At 39.7% G+C, this 21,870-nt stretch overlaps 1 protein-coding gene across 1 annotated transcript in view; it reads left to right on the top strand.

Moving 5' to 3' along the window:
* Positions 1-589: 589 nt before the first annotated feature.
* PALLD (palladin, cytoskeletal associated protein) overlaps positions 590-21,870 on the top strand; it is a 170,682-nt gene continuing 149,401 nt past the window's right edge. The window contains exon 1 of the mRNA XM_070757400.1: positions 590-781. The gene's annotated coding sequence lies outside the window, so the exon portion shown is untranslated. The remainder of the gene's footprint in view (positions 782-21,870) is intronic.

Genomic DNA, 21,870 nt, shown 5'->3' on the forward strand with positions numbered 1-21,870 from the left:
CATTCATACTTTAATCAATCCTGTATAATTTTTTTTCTGTAATGTGTTTCACGCTAACTCAGAGACTATTTGGAAAATTATAGGAACTGAAATTCAATCTATTTTATGAATAAAAAAGCCTGCTTTAAACTTTTATGATTTATACTAGGGAAAGCATTGTAACAATTGTTGCACCATTTTATAAAGTTTTTGGATGCTTAAAGTTGTTGTAACACTGGAAATAGACTTTATATTTTTAAAATATGGATCAGTTATTAGTCTATTCCAGGGAAATCTAAAATGAATATCTATGTCATCTATCACATTTTGTTTAAATTCTACTCAAAGATTTTGTGACTTCAATATTGGTAAACTTCCCCCAGTAAACTAATTTTGTTTGATGAAGTAATATGGTTTCTATATTTAATACGTTTCTGACTTTGCCTAATAAAGTAAGAGATTAATTTTGAACTATTTTGAAAAGAAGACTAGAAGCAATAAAACAAGACAACATATGCCTCCATTCCCACTTCAAATGCTGTATTTTGCTTTTAGCAACCAACAGTTTGAATTCCCAGGAACTTTAAGGGACTTTTATTGTGAAAGCATTAGAGTAGAAAGCTTTAGTGAAGAAACCACTGAGTCATGAAGTACAGCTCTTTCTCTGACTAATCTGTCTACAGTATATTATTGAGTACCTGCACAGCTCCACTTCAGTTCCCAAAGTGCTGGTTTTACAGCTATTGTGCTTACTTCTGCATGTCGAAAAGTTGTCCTCTGGTGTGAATGAGATACAAAAAAGGTAAGGATAGGATTATGTGCCCATTTTCTAGATTCAAAGAATTCTTTTGGTGTATATTAAGTAAATGTGTCTAAATGTGGGTGGAGGATGGCAGACGAAAACAATTCTATGGAAGCAGAAATTGTGTGATGTGGTCAAAAATGTAGCTAATAACACTGTGCTTGTTACTGATTCTTAAAGCTTTCAGTAATTTGAGCTATGCTTTCCAACTCATGTTATTTGCATTCTCTCAGCCTTTTTTTTAGTTTATTCAGGATGTTAGCATGACAATAGCTGTTTAAGTCTGAGGTGTGATTTTTCCCCCCACATATAATCTAGGATTTGGTAATTTAAAAAAAAAACAGTTCGTTGTATTATACTTAGAAGAAATAGCATGTAGGCTATTTTTCCTGTGTCCAGCGTGGGAATACAAATACTGTACTATGAGATTTGGGAAGAGGAAGATTAGGGAAAATATATCTAGGGTTTTCTGAGAGGGAAAAAGAAAGAAAGATTTCCAAACAAATAGATAGTTAACTAATAATACAGAAAAATGTTGGATATTTTATCAGGGTTATTTCCTAAGATACTAGGGCTCATTAACCTGAACATTATGAGACTTTTGAAATACAGTGTTCCCTCAATTTTCGCGGGTTTCAACTTCGCAAAAAGTCTATACCACGGTTTTTCAAAAATATTAATTAAAAATACTTAGTGGTTTTTTCCCCTATACCACAGTCCCACCCTTAATAAATATTTTTTTAATAAACTTTAATAAATAAACATGGTGAGTAATAATCTAAATGGTTGCTAAGGGAATGGGAAATTATAATTTAGGGGTTTAAAGTGTTAAGGGAAGGCTTGTAATACGTACTGTTCATAGCCAAAAATAATGTATTTACTTCCGCATCTCTACTTTGCGGAAATTCGACTTTCGCGGGCTGTCTCGGAATGCATCCCCCTGCGAAAATTGAGGAAATACTGTAAAGCTTTCAGAATGCTTTGGGGAAAATATTGTTTGTATTCTCTGATATTATTGGTTTATTTTTGTCCAGCTGAGTGTTGGGAGAAATTTATGTAAATAGTCTTCCTATAAGTGTTGTGAATTACAGAGTATTTATACCCAGTTATTCTAGCTGTCCATCTCACTAGCTCTAGTGGACAATTTTTTTAAAGGCCAGAATTAGATACAAAGTATGAGAACATTTTCTCACAGCTAGCACACTTCGTTACAAAGAATGCTGAGAAAAGTCATCTTTGCTTCATTGTTTTTCTTTTTTCCTCCTTTTTCTTTTAAAAAAAATGCATTTACAAAAGTTTAAAGAAAAACGCAGCGGCTTTCACAAATATACCAATGTCTGTTTTTGAAGCATTTAAATCCACATTAAATGAAGAAACACTAAGAGCCTTAGTCTAAAAATAGGAATGGGCGGGTTTTGTATTTTGGAAGGCATCTGGATGAAGAAATAAACCACTTTCCTGAATACTTCATGCTTTGTGTTACAAAAAAAACCCTTTCAAACTTAAAACACTTAAAAAACAAGTTTTTTTCTCCATTACAAATATTATAGGAGTGAATCAGAATGTCTAGGAGTACATTTATCTACACATGACTGCATGTTTTATGGATGTGGAAAGGGATTATGATGCATGTCTCACTTGTGTTTGGTCTTTTCTGATGGTCTCTGAGAAGATGAAAGCAGCCTGTGATGTTAAGCATGAGATAGTTGGGATGAGTAAGTGATAATGTCTGTAATGGGCAATTCATGAGGAAATGTTTATCTTTTGACATATCTTTTGACCTCAAGAAATTTGACTAACAGGTTGGCCTCAGGATATTGTGTGATTCATAGGCTTTTCTTCAGAGCAACAAATGGCTAAAAGGATGAACTAAAAAAAAAGACTTAAATAAAATATCTCATATTTTCATACCCCAGATTTTTCGCACAAGGATTGAATTAAGGTGGAAGATACAGAACAGAGCTATCAGACTCATGGCCTGTGGGCTGGATGCGTTAAGCGCTGGCCTTGCCCACAACCAGTTTGGTGAAGGGAAAAGTCCCAATAATATCACACAACAACGCCATGATGCCACAAGTTTAACACCCCTGATATAGAATGTTTACATTAACTATTGACAGTGATTTTACTATGGGGAAGTTTGTTAGATAAAGATATAAACCAACTGAATTATATCTAATTAGGTTATATAAGATTTAGAGTCATTGGTGTTGGTACTACTTAGCCATGATTCATTTACTTTATAATTGTTTTAGCAGATCTTAAATATAGCTCTCTCTAACATACAGATAGTTATTCAGAAGTATAGGAAAAGTTGGTGACCAGTACTCATATAGTAGCCATTCTCAGATGTGTTAGAAATAATTTAAAAATGCATTTGTTGTATGCTGTACAGTCCTAACTTACATAGTGACTTATTTAGTGACCAAAATTAAACCATTGTTTTAAAGATGTGACCAATCCTTGCAATTATGATCTTCATAGGGTCTTACTGCTCTTATTTTTACTTTCTTATTTACTCCATATCACGATATCCACAAAGGGACAAAGAACTTCAAGCAAAGGAAAACTGAGATAGAACTGTAAGCATAGTTCTGGTCTCATTTATTTTACAAATTTATATAGCCCATTCATCTCACGAAACAAGTGATGCTGGGCAGTGAAAAACAAAGTTTAAAAAATATAGCTCAGAAATAACAATTATAATAATTTAAAATATTAAAAACTATAAAATGCAAGTAAATATAATGGGCAAAAGAGATGTTAATAATACTGGGAAATTATTAATTTATTTTGCCAATTCCATAGGATCTCTAGACCTGATGGCAAAACCACCAGGTCTTGAGGGATCTTCAGAAAGTTAAGATTTTCACTTAGTGGTTGCTTTATTTAACAACCAGCTTGCTGGTCCAAGTTGTAGTTGCTAAACAAGAACTACCTGTATGCTTTTTCATTTGGAGTTGTTTAATTGTTGGGTGGCTATCTGACATTTTTATTACATTGTGCACTGCCACAGGCTTTTCTCTGAAGAGAAGAGCAAGTAGTCTATATGTACTAACTTAAAATGTTTAGTAAATGCATTACAATGTTGAATAGACACATTATTAGATGAATATAATGCAGTGGTTCTCAACCTTTCTAATGCCGTGATGGTGCAATACCGTTCCCCATGTTGCAGTGACATCAATCCAAAAAATAATTTTGGTGGCTACTTCAAAACTGTAATTTTGCTACAATTATGATTAAAAATGTAAATACTGTACCTGATTTGCATTATCTATTCGCATTGCTACAAATCCAACATAATTTAAACATAGTGATTAATCACAAAAACTCTTGAACCATTTCCAAAAACAGGTGAGGGCTGGGTTTTTTTTCTCTCTTATTCTTTGGGTGATTTTTATCATATGATTGAAGTTTAAATCAAGAGTCAATTCTCTCTCTCTCTTTTCTCTCTCTCTCTTTCCTCTCATTCTCTGCCTCAATCATTTTCTCATTTCTCTTTTTTCTCCCCTTTTTTCTCTCATTTCTCTCTCTCCCTCCCTTCTCTCCTTTTCTCTCTCTCCCTCTCTTGTTTTCTCCCTCTCTTGCTTTCTCTCTCTCTTGCTTTCTTTCTCTCTCTCTTGCTTTCTCTCTCTCTCCTGCTTTCTCTCTCTCTCTCTCTTTCTCTTGCTTTCTTTCTGTCTCTCCCCTATCTTTCTCTCTGTCTCTCTCTTGTTCTCTCTCTTGCTCTCTCTCTCTCTCTTGCTTTCTCTCTCTCTCTTGCTTTCTCTTTCTCTCTCCCCCCTCTCTCTCTTGCTATCTTTCTCTCTCTCTTGCTTTCTCTCTCTCTCTCTCACTCTCTTTCTCTCTTGCTTTCTTTCTTGCTCACACACACTTTCTCTCTCCCTCTTGCTTGCTTTCTCTCTCACACACTCTTTCTCTCTCTCTTGCTTTCTCTCTCACACACACTTTCTCTCTCTCTTGCTTTCTTTCCCTCTCTTGCTTTCTTTCTCTCTCTTTCTCTCTCCCTCCTCTTTCTCTCTCTTTCTCACTCTGTCTTTTTCTCTTTCTTTCTTCCTCTTTTTCTTTCTCTCGCTCTCTGTTGCTCTGTCTGTTGCTCTTTCTCTCTTGCGGGCCGGCGCTGACAGCTTGCGGGGTGTGGATCCATGCTCCCCCCAGATGGTCATTGGGCCAGCGCCGGCAGTTCGCGGGGTGTGAATCCGTGCTCTCCCCAGATGGTCATCAGGCCGGTGCTGGCAGCTCACGGGGCATGGATCTGCGCTCCCCCCAGATGGTCATCGGGCAGGTGCCAAAAGCTTGCGGGGCGTGGATCCGCGCTCCCCCCAGACAGTCATCGGGTGGGTGCCAAAAGCTTGCAGGGCGTGAATCCATGCCCCCCCCCTAGACGGTCATTGGGCTGGTGCCGGCAGCTGGCAGGGGAATGGGGAGCGCGTGCAGATACGCACGTGACATTTAAAGTAAGAAAAATCTTTGCCGGCCTCCATTTTCGTCGCTCCCCTCCCCCAACCCCAACGCCCAGCTCTGTTGTGCACGGCCTTTGAAAAGGCTGCGCTGGGGGTTGGTTGTTGGCGTGCGGCCTGCCGCTGCCCCATGGCTACTGCTGGCACCCTCCCGCTGAGCCCCAAAGCTCACCTGCTGTCGCCTCCAGGGAAGCTCCAGCCAGACAGGGCGCTGCAGCTGCCGGAAAACTTGGAAGGCACAAAGAAGGAAGCTCAGCTTCCGGTCTCGCAACTTTTTTTTTAACAATTTTATTTAACATACAAACAATTAAACACCATACAGACAACATTAAACATTTACAATTTATATGTTTACAAAGTTTATCTTTTACAATTCTATTTACTATGCATTTTTCTTAATTTCCACCCAGTTGTATAATTTCTCCCACACTCTGTAACAGTCCTCATTTTGTTGGTTTTGTATCTCATATGTTAATTTGCTAAATTTGGCGCAGTCTAATTTTTTTTTAATCACCATTTCTTCGTTTGGGGTCTTTTCTTGTTTCCATACTTGTGCAAATGCTAATCTTGCAGCTGTGAGTATATGATTTATTAAGTAATAATTTTCTTTACTATGTTTGCCTCTAATTATTCCTAATAAGTACATTTCTGGTTTCCTCTCAAGTTTATAATCCAATATTTCTTCCATCCATGTCTGAATTTGGGTCCAAATTTTTTTTGCTTCCTTACATCGCCACCAAATGTGGTAGTATATTCCTATCTCTTTTTTGCACTTCCAACATTTGTTGCTTACATTCACATTTATTTTGGCTAAGCGCGCTGGCGCATAGTGCCATCGGAAAAACATTTTATAGAGATTTTCTTTTTAAGGTGTTGATAGCATCATCTTGTAATTTACTGACCATAGTTTTTCCCAGTCTTCCAGTTGGATCGCATAGTCAAAGTTGGTCATCCAAGCTATCATATTAGGTTTAACTATTTCTTTGATATTTTCGTAGTTTAGTAGATAGTTATACATTTTGGTTATGAATTTTTTGTCAGGACCTGTTAATATTTTATCTATTTCATTTTGTTTTTTACATATTCCGAATTTCACCAGGTCTTTTTTGTATCTACTTTGAATTTGGTAATATGGTAGCCAGTCTATTACTATGCCTTCAGCTTTAAGTCTTTCTCTAGTTTTTAGACTTCCTTTGGTATTCAGGAGGACTTCATAGGTTATAATTTGTTCTTGGCTAATTATATTTGGATGGAATGATTTGTCTAATTGTGTTGGCGCTGTTTGGAAGAGGTAGAGCCACCTTGGGAGTATATTAGATTTTATGGTATTGATCCTTCCCATTAAGGATAAGTTTAAATTTGTCCATTTTTCTAAATCTTCTTTTGTTTTGTTTAGTAGTTTCATATAGTTTAATTCTTTTAGTGAAGAGTACCTTGCCGTAAACCAAATTCCTAAGTATTTAATTTTTTTTCTATTTGAAAACCTGTTTCCTTTATTAATAATTTATTTAAATCTTGATTACAATTCTTGGTTAATATTTTAGTTTTATTCCTATTTATTTTTAATCCGGCCACTTTTCCATAATTCTCTAATTCTTTTACTAAATATATCAATGAGCTGACTGGATTTTCTAAAAAGAAGACCAGATCATCGGCAAAAGCCTGTGCTTTATATATTTGCTGTTTAATTTTAGTGCCTTGTATTAGTGATTTTCCCCTGATTTGATCTAGTAGGATTTCTATAGACATTATGTATATTAAGGGAGATAATGGGCAGCCTTGTCTCACTCCTTTTTTAATATCGAATGAATTTGTTAAATCTCCGTTTATAATTATCCTTGCCTTTTGTTTGGAATATATTTTATTTATCGTATTTTCAAAATTTCCTCCTAAATCCATAATATTTATTAATTTTTAAAAAAAATTCCAATTGAGGTTATCGAAGGTTTTCTCAGCATCTAGAAACAGCATTGCAAACTCCTTATCATTGTGACTTTCATAGTATTCTAACATATTTAATGTAATTCTTATATTATTTCTAATTTGTCTATTAGGCAGAAAACCATTCTGATCAGGATGTATTATTTTGTTTAATATTTTTTTAAATCTATCTGCTATGATTGACATATAAATTTTGTAATCTACGTTTAATAAGGATATTGGTCTGTAGTTCTTAATATATTTTGCGTCTGTTTCTTCTTTGTGTATCAATGTTATATTAGCTTCTTGCCATGATGCCAGACATTCACCGTTTGTTAACATTTTTTGTAGATTTCTAATAATAATTCTCCCGTTATGTGAAGTGTTGCTTTATAGAATTCAATTGGGAAACCATCTGGGCCTGGTGTTTTATTATTATTCTGTTTCATAATTATTTTTTCCAGTTCTTCTTTAGTTATTTCTTTATTCAACATTTCTTTATCTTCTTTACTTATCAATTTAATTTGGCATGTCTCCAGGGAAGCTCCAGCCAGGCAGGGCACTGCAGCTGCCAGAAAACTTGGAAGGCGCAAAGAAGGAAGCTCAGCTTTCGGTCTCACAACTTTTTGCTCTTCGCGCCCTCAGCAAAAAGTTGTGAGACCGGAACTTAAGCTTCCTTCTTCGCGGCACACCTGACCTTGTCTCCACTGTTTGAAAAACACTGCTACCCTGTGTTTTGGTCATTCGACCCCCGCCGGGGTCGCGACTCACAGGTTGAGAACCGCTGATATAATGAATAGTTGCTGCACTATATAAGTAGAAAATGTGAAATGATTGTAGTGTCATGAAATTGAATAAGATTTCTGTGAATTATAGAAAGTAACTACATAGTTAATTGAAAGTTTTTTGAAAAAACCTATTTGTTACATGGTGGAATGTGTATCCCTAAACATCAAACACAAATTATGGGGGTATAAATTAAGGGTGCAGTAAAAATATAAATCAAATTTGGGGCAAAATTATTAAGAAAAATTGAAATATAAATTTGTTCTGACCCAAATGTCTCCAGCTGCTCTAGACCTCTCCTCTTTATTTGACCACCTAACTACGCCTGCTGTGATACATTGGATAATCAGGAAACAAGAAACAGCTATTTACCAGAAAGTGAACTAAGTTGAGATGTGAGTGTGACCAAATAGCACAATCCCTTTAAATGATATAGAATTGAATTGAATTTGTTATTGGCCAAGTGTCATTGGACACATGAGGAATTTTTCTTGGTGGAGATGTTCTCTGTGTACATAAAAGATATGTTCATCAAGAATTCTCAAGATGGCGATCTGAGTGAGATGCATGGTCACTTCACTAGGTAGGGTAAAGTCTTTTAAAAAGTTATAAAACCCAATTCAGAGACAGGAAAAATCTGAAAGGAAGTAAATGAATTCCCTTACTATCAAGCGACGATTCTGAAATCCCAGGAGGCTCAACAAACAACCGCTAGACTACAAAGCAATCACAAGGCTACAGGACATAACAAAGGTGCGTTCCCACTTCTCAACTGTTTAATTCATCTCACCGTAGCCCGATTCCAGCTTCCCAGCTGATTTAAAAAATATCAGAAGCTTGATTCAAACCTCTGAAGCCTAATTCATAAACATCTGAAGCCCTATTCCACCCAGGCATTCCCCAGTGCTTCCCAGCTGATTTTAAAAGCCAGATTCCCATCTGATTCTTAAAGTCCTGCAGAGTTCCCAGGCACAGCCGATTCCCCAGCCCTGTGATTTAATTTGGGTGGGTGAAAGGTGAACCGCCAAGAGCCCTATTCCCTATCCAGTGCTGCACAACTGATTCCAATAAGCCCAACAAAGTTACCTGGGAGCTTGCAAAGAAGTACAGACGAGTCTCCAGCTCTGAGATCTCCGAAGAGCCATCAGCCTCCTGCAGCTCATTTCAACAGCATTAGGAGCCAACTGACTCTGCAAACGCCCGAGCCTTCCCAAAAGCTGATTCAGGATTCTGAAACTGTCCTGCTTCAGTAGCAGCATTAGGAGTTCTCCATTACCATGTGGTTCATCAATTTAACAAAGACCAAGAGACTTCCTGTGCTCTGGGAAGTGAAAGCTTCTATCAACTTGAAAAGTCACTTAATCTGACAGCAACGCTCCATCTCCCCCTAGTGGTTGTGAAGGATCCTAGCAATCACATTCTCAGATATATCTATACTCTACCCAATTGCTATATAACAATAAAAGCTATATCAGCAAACAATAATCCTGTGCCCAGATATGCCAGCTAAAAAAAGGTCCCAAAACTCCCAGGAAAATAATCCTGATAACTCCAGCAACCTTTGCTTTAAATGCAATGACTCAATTAATATACAAAAAGGATCTAAAAAATGTCACTCCTGCTACAAAGCAGCTCACCATACCTGCCTTAACATAAATAAACATATTGCGGCTTTTCTTCAAGATAATTCCTCGTTCTACTATTTCTGCCCATCTTGTATTCCAAAACCTGACTCCTTCAGCAACTCATCTGATGAAATCCTCACCCTAATAGCATTCTCTAAAACACAACAAGCATACATAGAAAACATCGAACCTCAGCTTGCCTCCATAGAACAAAACCATCCAAGATTTGATAAATGCTAAACCACCAAAACAAATACCCTACACCAGAGGTCCCCAACCTTTTTTGCACCAGGGACCGGCTTTAAGCTAGACCAATTTTCCACGGCCCGGGGGGGGGGGGCTTTGGTCATATGGGGGTGGGGTTATGGAGGGGTGGAGCTTAGTGACGCAGCCCTCCACACTTCTCCACAGGGCGGGGAGAATCAGGAGGCTCCTTTGGCAGCTGGGGGCTGCCTGGCTTTGTGATTTTGGCTGGGGGGGGAGTTAGGAAGGTCCTACTTCTCCACCCCCCAGCCAAAAATTCAAAGCCTATAAGCTGGATACGGGCGATGAGTGGGACAGAGCGGCGCGGAAGCCTCTTGCAGCAGCTGCTACAGCCACCGGCTTCCGCGCCGCTCATCCAACCCATCGCCCGTATCCAGCAGAAGCTGCTGCCTGAGTGCTCTTGGCCAGCGGGATTCAAAGTGCTGGGGTGGGGGGTGTCCCGACAGCCCCCCCGCCGCAGTGCTTCGCCTCCCGCTGGGACACCCCCCACCCCAGCACTTTGAATCCCACTGGCCAAGAGCACTCGGGCAGCAGCTTCTGCTGGATACGGGCAATGGGTGGGACGAGCGGCGCGGAAGCCTCTTGCAGCAGCTGCCACAGCCACCGGCTTCGGCGCCGCTCGTCCCGCTCATTGTCTGTGTCTGACAGAAGCTGCTGCCCGAGTGCTCTTGGCCGGCGGGATTCAAAGTTCTGGGGTGGGGGGTGTCCCAGCGGGAGGCGAAGCACTGGGGTGGGGGGGCTGTCAGGACACCCCCCACCCCAGCACTTTGAATCCCGCCAGCCAAGAGCACTCGGGCAGCAGCTTCTGCCAGACACGGGGAATGAGCGGGACGAGCGGCGCCGAAGCCGGTGGCTGTGGCAGCTGCTGCAAGAGGCTTCCGCGCCGCTCTGTCCCACTCATCGCCCGTATCCAGCAGATAGGCTTTGAGTTTTTGGCTGGGGGGGGAGAAGTAGGACCTTCCTAAGTCCCCCCCCAGCCAAAAACTCAAAGCCTATCTGCTGGATACGGGCGATGAGTGGGACAGAGCGGCGCGGAAGCCTCTTGCAGCAGCTGCCACAGCCACCGGCTTCGGTGCCGCTCGTCCCGCTCATCGCCCGTATCCAGCAGATAGGCTTTGAGTTTTTGGCTGGGGGGGGGAGAAGTAGGACCTTCCTAACTCCCCCCCAGCCAAAATCACGAAGCCAGGCAGCCCCCAGCCGCCAAAGGAGCCTCCTGATTCTCCCCGCCCTGCCCGACGCCCCACCCTGTCCTGCATAATGTCCTCTGCTGGGAGGGCAGCGCCGCCGCGGACCGGCTGGAAAACCCCAACGGCCCGGTCCCGGTCCGCGGACCAGCGGTTGGGGACCTCTGCCCTACACCACTCCACCACCACCAGTTTATTCTCCACCACCAGTTTATTCTCCATCCGCTACCTCCAAACCCAACTGCCGACATCTCTACCCTCGTTAAAAATGCCATGGAGCGTGAACAAAAGCGACAGAATGCAATCCTATTTGGCCTCTAGGAAAATGGGGAATCTGATCTAGCAAGTGTATGTAACATCATTCGCAGCCAACATCCTTGAACAATTGTCCCTGATGACATCTTAGAGGTCACTAGAAACGGCCCTGTACTTAGGTACAGTGATGGATCAACGGCTCCCCAATTCTGTAGAGTTGTTTGTAAAAGTGAAACTACCAAACAACAGTTCACCAAGACTATGAACTCCATCACCAGAAATAACACCAACTACAGCAAACTTAGATCCAGACCAGATCTATCTCTACTTCAACGCATCCGTTCTCGTGAACTTTGGGCCGAACTTAAGAGACGTCAAGGTCTTGGTGAAACTAACCTATACATAGATTACCGCACTGAATGCATCAAAACCAAGACCCACAACCCTCCCTTCATCTTTCAGCCATCCCACACTTCTATCCTTACCATCCCTCACCAGCAAACGGACATCCCTAACACTTCCAGCCATGAATAGGGAAGCGCCCCCTTACTACTTTAAGACAATCCAATTTCAATCCAACTCAACCCTATTTCAATCCAGAACCCAAAATCAATCTTAAATGTAAATTAATCAATGCAAGAAGTATAACCAACAAGTTGTCTGAATTCCTCCTATTACTAAACACCAACATATTTGACATAATCTTTGTCTGTGAAACATGGCTAAATTCATCCTATCCTGACTCCGTCATCACATCAAATAACTACCTTGTTTTTCGATCTGACCGAGAATCCCGCAGAGGAGGCAGTGTAGCTATATTCTATTAAAAAAACACTCAATCTAAAAAACATCCAAATTGCACATGATCTTATCCTCCCTGAAACCATTATATGTGATCTTTCCCTGAATAACACACTCCGCTTCCTACTATGCTACCGAGCTCCTGACTACAACATCACACATGCAACCAAATTAGCTTCACTACTAACGTGGGCAGCCTTCTGCTCCTACCCTACTATCTTCCTTGGTGATCTCAACCTACCACACATCAACTGGACCCTAAATGAATGCAGCACGGAACCAATCCATACTACTTTATTCAATGCCATAACCAGCCTGGGACTTGACCAATTAGTATCAAACAATACTAGACTCAACAACTGTCTTGCTCTATAGCTGTGATGGCAAACCTATGGCACACATGCTACAGGTGGCACGCCGAGTCATATCAGAGGGCACACAAGACTATGTCCTGTTTCAGCTCCAGCGCACTGGCCAGCTGATTTTCAGCCTTGGGAAAGGCCGTTTTGCTCTTCGGATACTTCAGGAAAACTTACCTGAAGCCCTGGAAACAAAACAAATGCTTCTGGTTTGCTGTTGTGCTGTTTTTTGCACTCTGGAGGGTTCAGGGAAGCTTCCTGGAGCCCCGGAGTGCAAAAAACAGCACAATGGGCCAATAGGAAGTGCATTTTCCAAACTTCCGTTTTGCCTGATGTGCTGCTTTTTGTGCTCCGGAGTTTGAAGAAGTTTCCTGAAGGGGAAGGGGGAGGGAAGGGATGTGGGCACGTGCACACCCACACAAACCCTTTTGGTACGTAAACCAAAAAAAGTTCACCATCACTTCTCTATAGCGTCATTTTGAGGGTAGGAACTGAAACAGTTTGTGTCCAGGATGAGAGGTGTCTGTAAATATTTTCACAGCCCTCTTTTTGACTCATGTAGTATACAGGTCCTCAATGGAAGGCAGGTTGGTAGCAAATGTTTTCCTACAGTTCTTCTAATGATCCTCTGAAGTCTGTTTTTGTCTTGTTGGTTTGCAGAATCAAACCAATCAATTATAGAGGTGCAGATGATAGACTCAGTAATTCCTCTGTGGAACTGTATCAGCAGCTTCTTGGGCAGTTTGAGCTTTCTGAGTTGTTGCACAAAGAACATTCATTGTTGTGCTTTTTTTGATGACATTTTTGATGTTAGGTGTCCATTTTAGATCTTGTGATATGGTAGAACCTAAAAATTTGAAGGTCTCTCCTGTTAATATTGTGTTCTCTAGCATTGTAAGAAGTGAAAGTTTGGGAGGGTTTCTCCTAAACGGTTTTGAGTGTGTTCAGTTCCAGATTGTTTTAGTCACACCACAAGGTTAGTTGTTCAACCTCCCATGTGTATGTGGATTCATCCGTATCATCTGTGATACTAAAAATATGGATATTGTGTGCACAATTAGTTTTTCTTTTAAAATAATATTTTTAAATAAATCCTCTAAAATTTGTCAACAAATAAACGTTCACAGGATTGAACCATGTATACTTAATAATATGATCTATCTATCTACCTATGATCACATGAACTTGCTTTCACAAATATTGAAATCTGAAATCTATCCTCATTTTATCACATGACATAAAGCACCATAAAGCACCATCACTATTTATAAATAAGAATTTGCTATTTGTTTTATTATATATTTTATTATATATTAAAAATATGAAGTCCTATCTGGACTTCAGCAAAACCTTTGATACGGTTCCACATAAAGAGCTGATGATAGCTTAGTAAAATAATGCACTTGGGGAAAAGGAATCCTCAATCTGAGTATTGAATTGGCACTTCTGTATTAGCAAAAACATCAGAAGAGAAGGATTTAGGGGTAGTAATTTCTGACAGTCTCAAAATGGGTGAACAATGTGATCAGGCAGTAGGGAAAGCAAGTAGAATGTTTGGCTGCATAGCTAGAGGTATAACAGGCAGGAAAAGGGAGGTTGTGATCCCGCTGTATAGAGCGCTGGTGAGACTACATTTGGAATACTGTGTTCAGTTCTGGAGACCTCACCTAAAAAAAGATATTGATAAAATTGAACGGGTCTAAAGATGGGCTCAAAAATGATGGAAGGTCTTAATGATAAAACTTATCAGGAAAGACCATGAACTCAATCTGTATAGTCTGGAGGACAGAAGGGAAAGGGGGGATGTAAATGATCGACACATTTAAATATGTTAAAAGGTTAAATAAGGTTCAGGAGGGAAGTGTTTTTAATAGGAAAGTGAACACAAGAACAAGGGGGCACAATCTGAGGTTAGTTGGGCGAAAGATCAGAAGCAACATGAGAAAATATTTTACTGAAAGAGTTGTAGATGCTTGAAACAAACTTCCAGTAGATGTGGTTGGTAAATCCACAGTAACTGAATTTAAACATGCCTGGGATAAATATATATTCATCCTTAGATAAAATACAGGAAATAGTATAAGGGCAGACTAGATGGACCATGAGGTCTTTTTCTGCCATCAGTCTTCTATGTTTATATATATATATGTTTATATATATGTGTGTGTCTTCGTAGATTTTCACGGGTATATGTATGTAGATTGTTCTGAGTTCGGGTTTTGCCTCATGTAATATTTTGAATGTCTATGCGACGTTTCGGTGAAATCACATTCACCATCATCAGGCTGAAGTGCTGCTGTAAAAAGAGCCGGATGGGGGCAGAGGCAACAGCAGATTCCAGCACTGGGGCCCTGTGGGGCCACTCATCCAGGGGGCCGCAGACCAGCAAGCCACCCTCCGCTCTCTCTCCGCTCTCTCTCTTTCTCTTTCTCTCTCTGTTGCTGGCATGGTGTACGAGAGAGCAAGAGAGAGAGAAAAGGGAGGGGAGAGAGAAATAGAGAAAGAAAGAAAGCAAGAGAGAGAGAGAAAAGGAGAGGAAGAGAGCGAAAGCAAGAGAGACAGAGAAAGAGAGAAAGAGAGGGAGACAGAAAGTGTTAGAAAAAGAGAAAGAGTGAGAAAGAGAGAGCAAGAGGGGGGAGAGAGAGAGAAAGAGAGAGAAAGAGAGTGAGTGTGAGAGAGAGAGAAAAGGAGAGGAAGGGAGAGAGAGAGAGAGAAAGAAATGAAAGCAAAAAGGGGAGAAAAAAGAGAAATTAGAAATATTTATTTATTTATTTATATTTATATATTGACTTCTGTGCCGCCCAGTCCCAAAGGGACTGCTGCTCAAACACTATACCTTTCCGCCCATACCGAAAAAAAATTAGAGGGAACATTGCTCCCAACCGTCAAACATGGCGGGGGTTCAGTGATGATCTGGGGTGCTATTTCTTGGAAATCCATCGGGCCAATGATTTCCCTTCATGGAAGAATTAACAGACATCACTATTTAAGAATTTTGGCCGACCAAATTCATCCTATGGTTCAAGAACTGTTTCCAGAGGCTGATGCCATCTTTCAAGATGATAATGCACCAATCCATAGAGCAAGAATTATTAAAGAATGGCACGAGGAACATTCTAATGAAGTTCAGCATCTCATCTGGCCACCACAATTGCCAGACCTCAACATTATTGAGCATTTATGGTCGCTTTTAGAGATTCAAGTAAGAAGACGATTTCTACCACCATCATCTCTAAAAGAACTGGAGGCTGCTTTAACTGAAGAATGGGCAAAAATTCCTTTGGAAAAAATTTACAATTTGTATGAATCAATACCTCAGAGAATTGAGGATGTATTTGCCACAAAAAGTGGACCAACACCATATTAAAATATATATTTTGATGATTTTTCAAGGTGTTTTCATCTTTTCGTCCACCCCCTGTATATAATTCAGGTACTGCCAGGTGTTTTACCTGGGGCAAAATTAAGGGAATGAGACAGAAGATTAAATTATTGGTTAGAAGAAGATAAAAGGCCAAGAGTAAGGAAAAAATGGCTAATAGCAAATGAAAAAGATGGAGGATGAGGCAAACTTAGTTTAGAGTTGTATAGAAATGCATTCCAAATGGAAAGATTAATGGAAGTGCAAGTACAGTGATACCTCGTCATATGAACCTTTCGAGATACGAACCCGGGGTTTAAGGTTTCTTTGCCTCATCTTAAAAACCCTTTCTGTCTTATGAACCTGAGCCCGGGTCCGTGGGCTCTCTTACTGCGCCTGCGCTCTCTGACTGCCGAAGGGATTCCCCTGCCTTGTGACTGTCACCGCTGGGATTTCCCATTTGCTTGCATGAGAATTCCCTGCCCCCTTTTGTTTGCACCTGAGGCGGGGAATGCCAGAGCTGCCCCATTTCCTTGCCACTTTCCCCTCTAGCCCTCCGCCTCCTCTGCTCCCCGCATCCCCCATCCTTCTGCCAAAATCCCCCCTAGCCTGCCTCTTCCTTCGCCCCATCGTGCTGCTAAAATGACACCTCCAAAAGCTTCCTATCTTGCTCTAAATTCCCCAAAAATCACCATTCCAAAAGCTTCCTATCTTGCTCTAAATTCCCCCCAAAATCACCACTTCAAAAGCTTCTTATCTTGCTCTAAATTCCCCAAAAATCACCATTCCAAAAGCTTCCTATCTTGCTCTAAATTCCCCCCAAAATCGCCACTTCAAAAGCTTCCTTTAAAAAAAATATTTTTATTGATTTTTAAAAATATAACACAAAACAAGACAAACAACATTTAACATGTAAAGGAGCTACCATTGCTCCACTAAGCATAGAAGTCTTCCTAATACAAGAAAGAAGGACTAATTATAGTTTAGATCAATACAGAAAAGTAAAATTTGTTAGTAAAATATCTCTTGGTATACTATAATAATGCATAAATCTAGACATTCAAACAATTTCATTATATAATTGTAATTAAGGTAATTATAATCAAGTAATAAAACTAAACTAATCCATTAAATATCACTATAAAATATATTCAACCTAGTAACTTTAACTATTCCATACATTATCTTAATATCTTTAATAGTCCTTTTTTACATTCCCCCAGTTGTATACTTTCTCCCAAGTTTTATAAAACTCCATTTCCACTTGATTGCTCAACCGTCTCGTCATCATATCTAATTCTGCACATACCATAATCTTTCTAAAGATATGCAGTATATTTCTTTTTTATATTTAACATCAGTAATACCTAATTAAAAAAATTCTGGGGTCTTCTTGATTTCTTGCTTTGTAATTTCCTTTAACCAATTTTCTACCTTATTCCAATAGATCTTAGATTTTGGGCATGTCCACCACGCATGAAAATATGTGCCAATTTCTTTTTTACATTTCCAGCAAATAGGTGAGGCACTTGGAAACATCTTTGAAATCCTATTTGGTGGGAGATGCCATCTATAAAACATCTTAATTTGATTTTCTTTAAAAGGAAATTGATTTAGTTATTTTCCAGTTATATAGCCAACCTTTTCCCCTGTATCTGAATTTATTTCCTTTGCAAAATTTTTACACCAACTAATCATATTATCTTTCAATATCCAACCTATCGTCTTATAATTTATATGAAATTATATTTATATAATTTCCCAATCAATTTTCCTTGGTTTTGGATTAATAATTTACCGAGTGTATTATTATCCTTCTTGAAAATGAATATTCGCATGTCTTTTTGATATCTAGAATTAATCTGGGCGTACTGCCACCAATCTATTTCCACCCCTGACTCCTGTAATTCTTGTTTTGTTTTCAGTTTTAATTGATTATCAAGTAAATTTCTATATTTCCATATTTTCCCTTCTTTTAATAAATTAGAATGGGAGATGGCTTTTATTGGTGAGATCCATTCTGGCATTACTAAAAAGTGATTTTTTAAAAATCTCATTCCAAACTTCTATTAATGTCTTCCTAATTATATTACTGTTAAAGTATGAATGGGCTTGGGACTTTTCATACCATACGAAGGCATGCCAGCCTAACATTAAATCGTGGCCCTCTAGGTTTAATAATCTTCTATTTTCCAGGGTTAGCCATTCTTTTATCCACGATAATGTGGATGCTTGGTAATATAACTTCCAATTTGGGAGGCTAACCCACCTCTCTCTTTCCGATCTTCTAATGAACTTTGTTTTATTCTTGGTTTCTTACCCTGCCATATAAATTTTTTAGTAATCTTGTTTAATTTTTTTAAAAAAAATTCCCACCTGGATTGATTGGGATTGCCTGAAATAGAAATAATACTTTGGGCAGAATATTCATTTTAATTGTGGAAATTCTTCCCACTAAAGATAGCTGTAAGTTGTTCCATATTTCCAAGTCTTTTTAAATTTGTCCTAAAAGCTTTATATAGTTATCATTTTTAAAGACATAACTTTGGAAGAAATCCAAATAGCTAGGTATTTTACTTTTTTTGTTATTTTCATATTTGTTAATTTTTCTAGATGTTTTATCTGTGTCTCTGTCATGTTTTTTATAAGTATTTGTGTCTTTTCCTTATTAATTTTCAAACCTGCTACTTTCCCATATTCTTCTATTAGATCTATTAATTTTGATGTTGATGTCAAAGGATCTTCTATTATGAAGGCCACATCATCAGCAAAAGCTTGGACTTTATATGTTTCTTTTTTAATCTTCAAACCTTTTATTTCCTTTTCTGTTCTTATTTTTATTAATAAAGTTTCTAATGTTAAAATACATAATAATGGTGATATAGGGCAGCCTTGTCTAACTCCTCTTTGTATTTCTAATCTTCCTGTTTGTTCTTTGTTTATTATAATTTTTGCAGATTGGTTGGAATAAATCGCAACGAATTATATTAAAAAAATTAGTTCCCACATTCATCTTTAGTTGTATTTTCATAAAAGTCCAGTCTACGTTGTCAAATGCTTTTTTAGCATCGAGAAATATAAGTGCCATTTGTTTTTCGGGGTGTTGCTCATAATATTCTAAGGTATTTATAATTGTCCTCAAATTATTTTTAATTTGTCTACCTGGTAAAAATCCATTCTGGTCTTCATGTATTATTTCATTTATAATGTTTTTAAACCTAAATTCATATATTGATATAAAGATTTTATAATCTACATTTAATAATGAAATTGGTCTGTAGTTTTCAATTTTTTCTTTTTCTGTTCCCGATTTATGTATTAATGTTATTAAAGTTTCTGTCCATGTTTTAGGTAATTTACCGTCCGCTATTATATCATTAAATATATCCAACATATTTGAAAAAAGTATTTCACTGTCTAGCTTATAAAATTCTGTGGGTATTGCATCAGGGCTGGTAGCTGCCACTTCAAAAGCTTCCTATCTTGCTCTAAATTCCCCCAAAAATCGCCACTTCAAAAGCTTCCTAAGCCACCCCAAATCCCTTCCAAAGTCTTCCAAACTCACCTCTCCTTTCAAAATGCCTTGTTTCTCCTTGCTGCCTTTCTTTACTCTATTTGCCTTCATTAGGACCTCGATTTGGGTGGCATAGGAAGTGGCTGGAGAGGCGATTTTGGGGGGAATTTAGGGCAAGATAGGAAGCTTTTGGAATGGTGATTTTTGGAGGAATTTAGGGCAAGATAGGAAGCTTTTGAAGTGGTGATTTTGGGGGGAATTTGGGGCAAGATAGGAAGCTTTTGGAATGGTGATTTTGGGGGGAATTTAGGGCAAGATAGGAAGCTTTTGGAATGGCAATTTTGGGGGGAATTTAGAGCAAGATAGGAAGCTTTTGGAATGGCGATTTTTGGGGGAATTTGGGATGGCATTAGCCTTCGTTAGGAACTCCATTCCTTGCTTCTCCTCGCTATCTGTCTCCACTCCGTTAGCCTTCACTTTGTCCTCCTGCCGCTTTTTCTTTAAGCCTTAAAGTTTGGATTTTCCTAATGGGTTGGCAGGCATTATTTGCTTTTACATTGATTCCTATGGGAAACAATGTTTCGTCTTATGAACTTTTCACCTTACGAACCTCGTCCTGGAACCAATTAAGTTCGTAAGACAAGGTATCACTGTATTTGAAAATAAATGGGTTAAGTTGGAAAAAGAGATTAATGGGATAAGGAATAGAGAGCTAATATTTACAAGGTGAAATAAAAGTGATTTAGATAAATTAATAGGCCCTTTGAAAGGGACTTTAGAAATTTGGAAAAAGTGGCAGGGGAAATTAAGATTAAATAAATCAAAGTTGTCAACATTGTATGTTATAAATAAAAAATAAACCTAAACAAGGTAATAGGTGAGTTAAAGGGCAGGGGAATAAACAGGATAGAACAGTTATATGAGAACGATGGAAGGGTTAGTAGAAATCAAATAGAATGGTGGTTGGGCCAGCAGAGATGGTTGCAAATAAATGCAATATGCACATATTTGAATGAAAGAGAAAATAACGAAGCACTACTAAGGAAAGAGACACAATTAGAGAAAATTCTAAGAGAAAAAAGTGATGGTACAAAAGCAAAGGCAGGCAATATATACAGGATGTTAATGCAGGCAGATGGGTGTGTGATAGAGGGATTAACTAGATGGTGGCAAAATTAATTACAAATAGACATACAAGAGGTGAAGAATATAGTGGAGAATATAAGGAAAGCTAAGAATAAAAGGGTTAGAGAAATGAGGAGGAAATTTGACATAAGTGGTATCATACACCCAACTTTTGTCAGAATATCAACAGTGTATATTGGTATGTATGCCAGGAGAGAGGGGTATTTATCCACATGTTTTGGGAGTGTTTGGTAGTGCAGAAATTCTGGAAAGAGGTGCAAGAGGAAATTAATAGGATATTAAATATAAAGTGGGTGATTGCAAAGGAGATGGCAGTACAGTGATACCTCATCTTATGAACTTAATTGGTCCCAGGGCGAGGTTTGTAAGGTGAAAAGTTTGTAAGACGCAACAATGTTTCCCATAGGAATCAATGGAAAAGCGATTAATGCGTGCAAGCCCAAAATTCACTCCTTTTGCCAGCCAAAGCGCCCGTTTTTACGCTGCTAGGTTTCCCCTGAGGCTCCCCTCCATGGGAAACCCCACCTCCGGACATGTGTTTTTGTGATGCTGCAGGGGAATCCCAGCAGCGCAAAAATGGGTGCTTCACTGGCAACAGAAGTCCGGAGGTGGGGTTTCCAGCGAGGGGAGCCTCAGCGAAATTGCAACATCGCAAAAACACGGAAGTCCTTGAAACCTCACCTCCAGACTGCCGTGTTTTTCTGATGCTGTGATTTTGCTGAGGCTCCCCTTGCTGGGAAAACCCACCTCCAGACTTCTGTTGCCAGTGAAGCACCCATTTTTGCACTGCTGGGATTCCCCTGCAGCCTCGCAAAAACACGGAAGTCCGGAGGTGGTGTTTCCCATGGAGGGAAGCCTCAGGGAAATCCCAGCAGCACAAAAACGGGTGCTTCGCTGGCAACAGAAGTCTGGAGGCAGGGCATCCCAGTGGCAGCGGCTTGGGTTTGTAAGGTAAAAATAGTTTGGAAGAAGAGGCAAAAAAATCTTAAACCCTGGGTTTGTATCTCAAAAAGTTTGTATGATGAGGGGTTTGTAAGATGAGGTATCACTGTATTAGTAATAAGGCATTCCATCAAATCTCCCCTCGCCCTCTTCGAAGGAGGGTGGGGGTGGACAGGAGGAAAGCCGGGAGAGCCCAGCAGAGAGGAGGAGGCGGGAGGGGGCGTTATCTCCACACCCAGGAAAGAAGACAGCGGGCCACCCTCGGAAGAAACGACCTAAGCGAAGCTCTTGCCAGTGGACCCGGGCTGCGCTTGGGAGGCAGCTGGAGGCTGGCCCCCCTGGCAGTGGGGCCCCCCTGGCCAGGCCCCCTGGCAGCGTCCCCACAGCCAGGCCCCCTGGCAGCGCCCACCCAGCCAGGCGCCCCTGGCAGCGGCTTGAATCCCCACCCTGCCCCGCCAAACCGTCCTGG

The sequence above is a fragment of the Erythrolamprus reginae genome, chromosome 7 (genome assembly GCF_031021105.1).
Source record: "Erythrolamprus reginae isolate rEryReg1 chromosome 7, rEryReg1.hap1, whole genome shotgun sequence".
Classification (NCBI taxonomy): domain Eukaryota; kingdom Metazoa; phylum Chordata; class Lepidosauria; order Squamata; family Dipsadidae; genus Erythrolamprus; species Erythrolamprus reginae.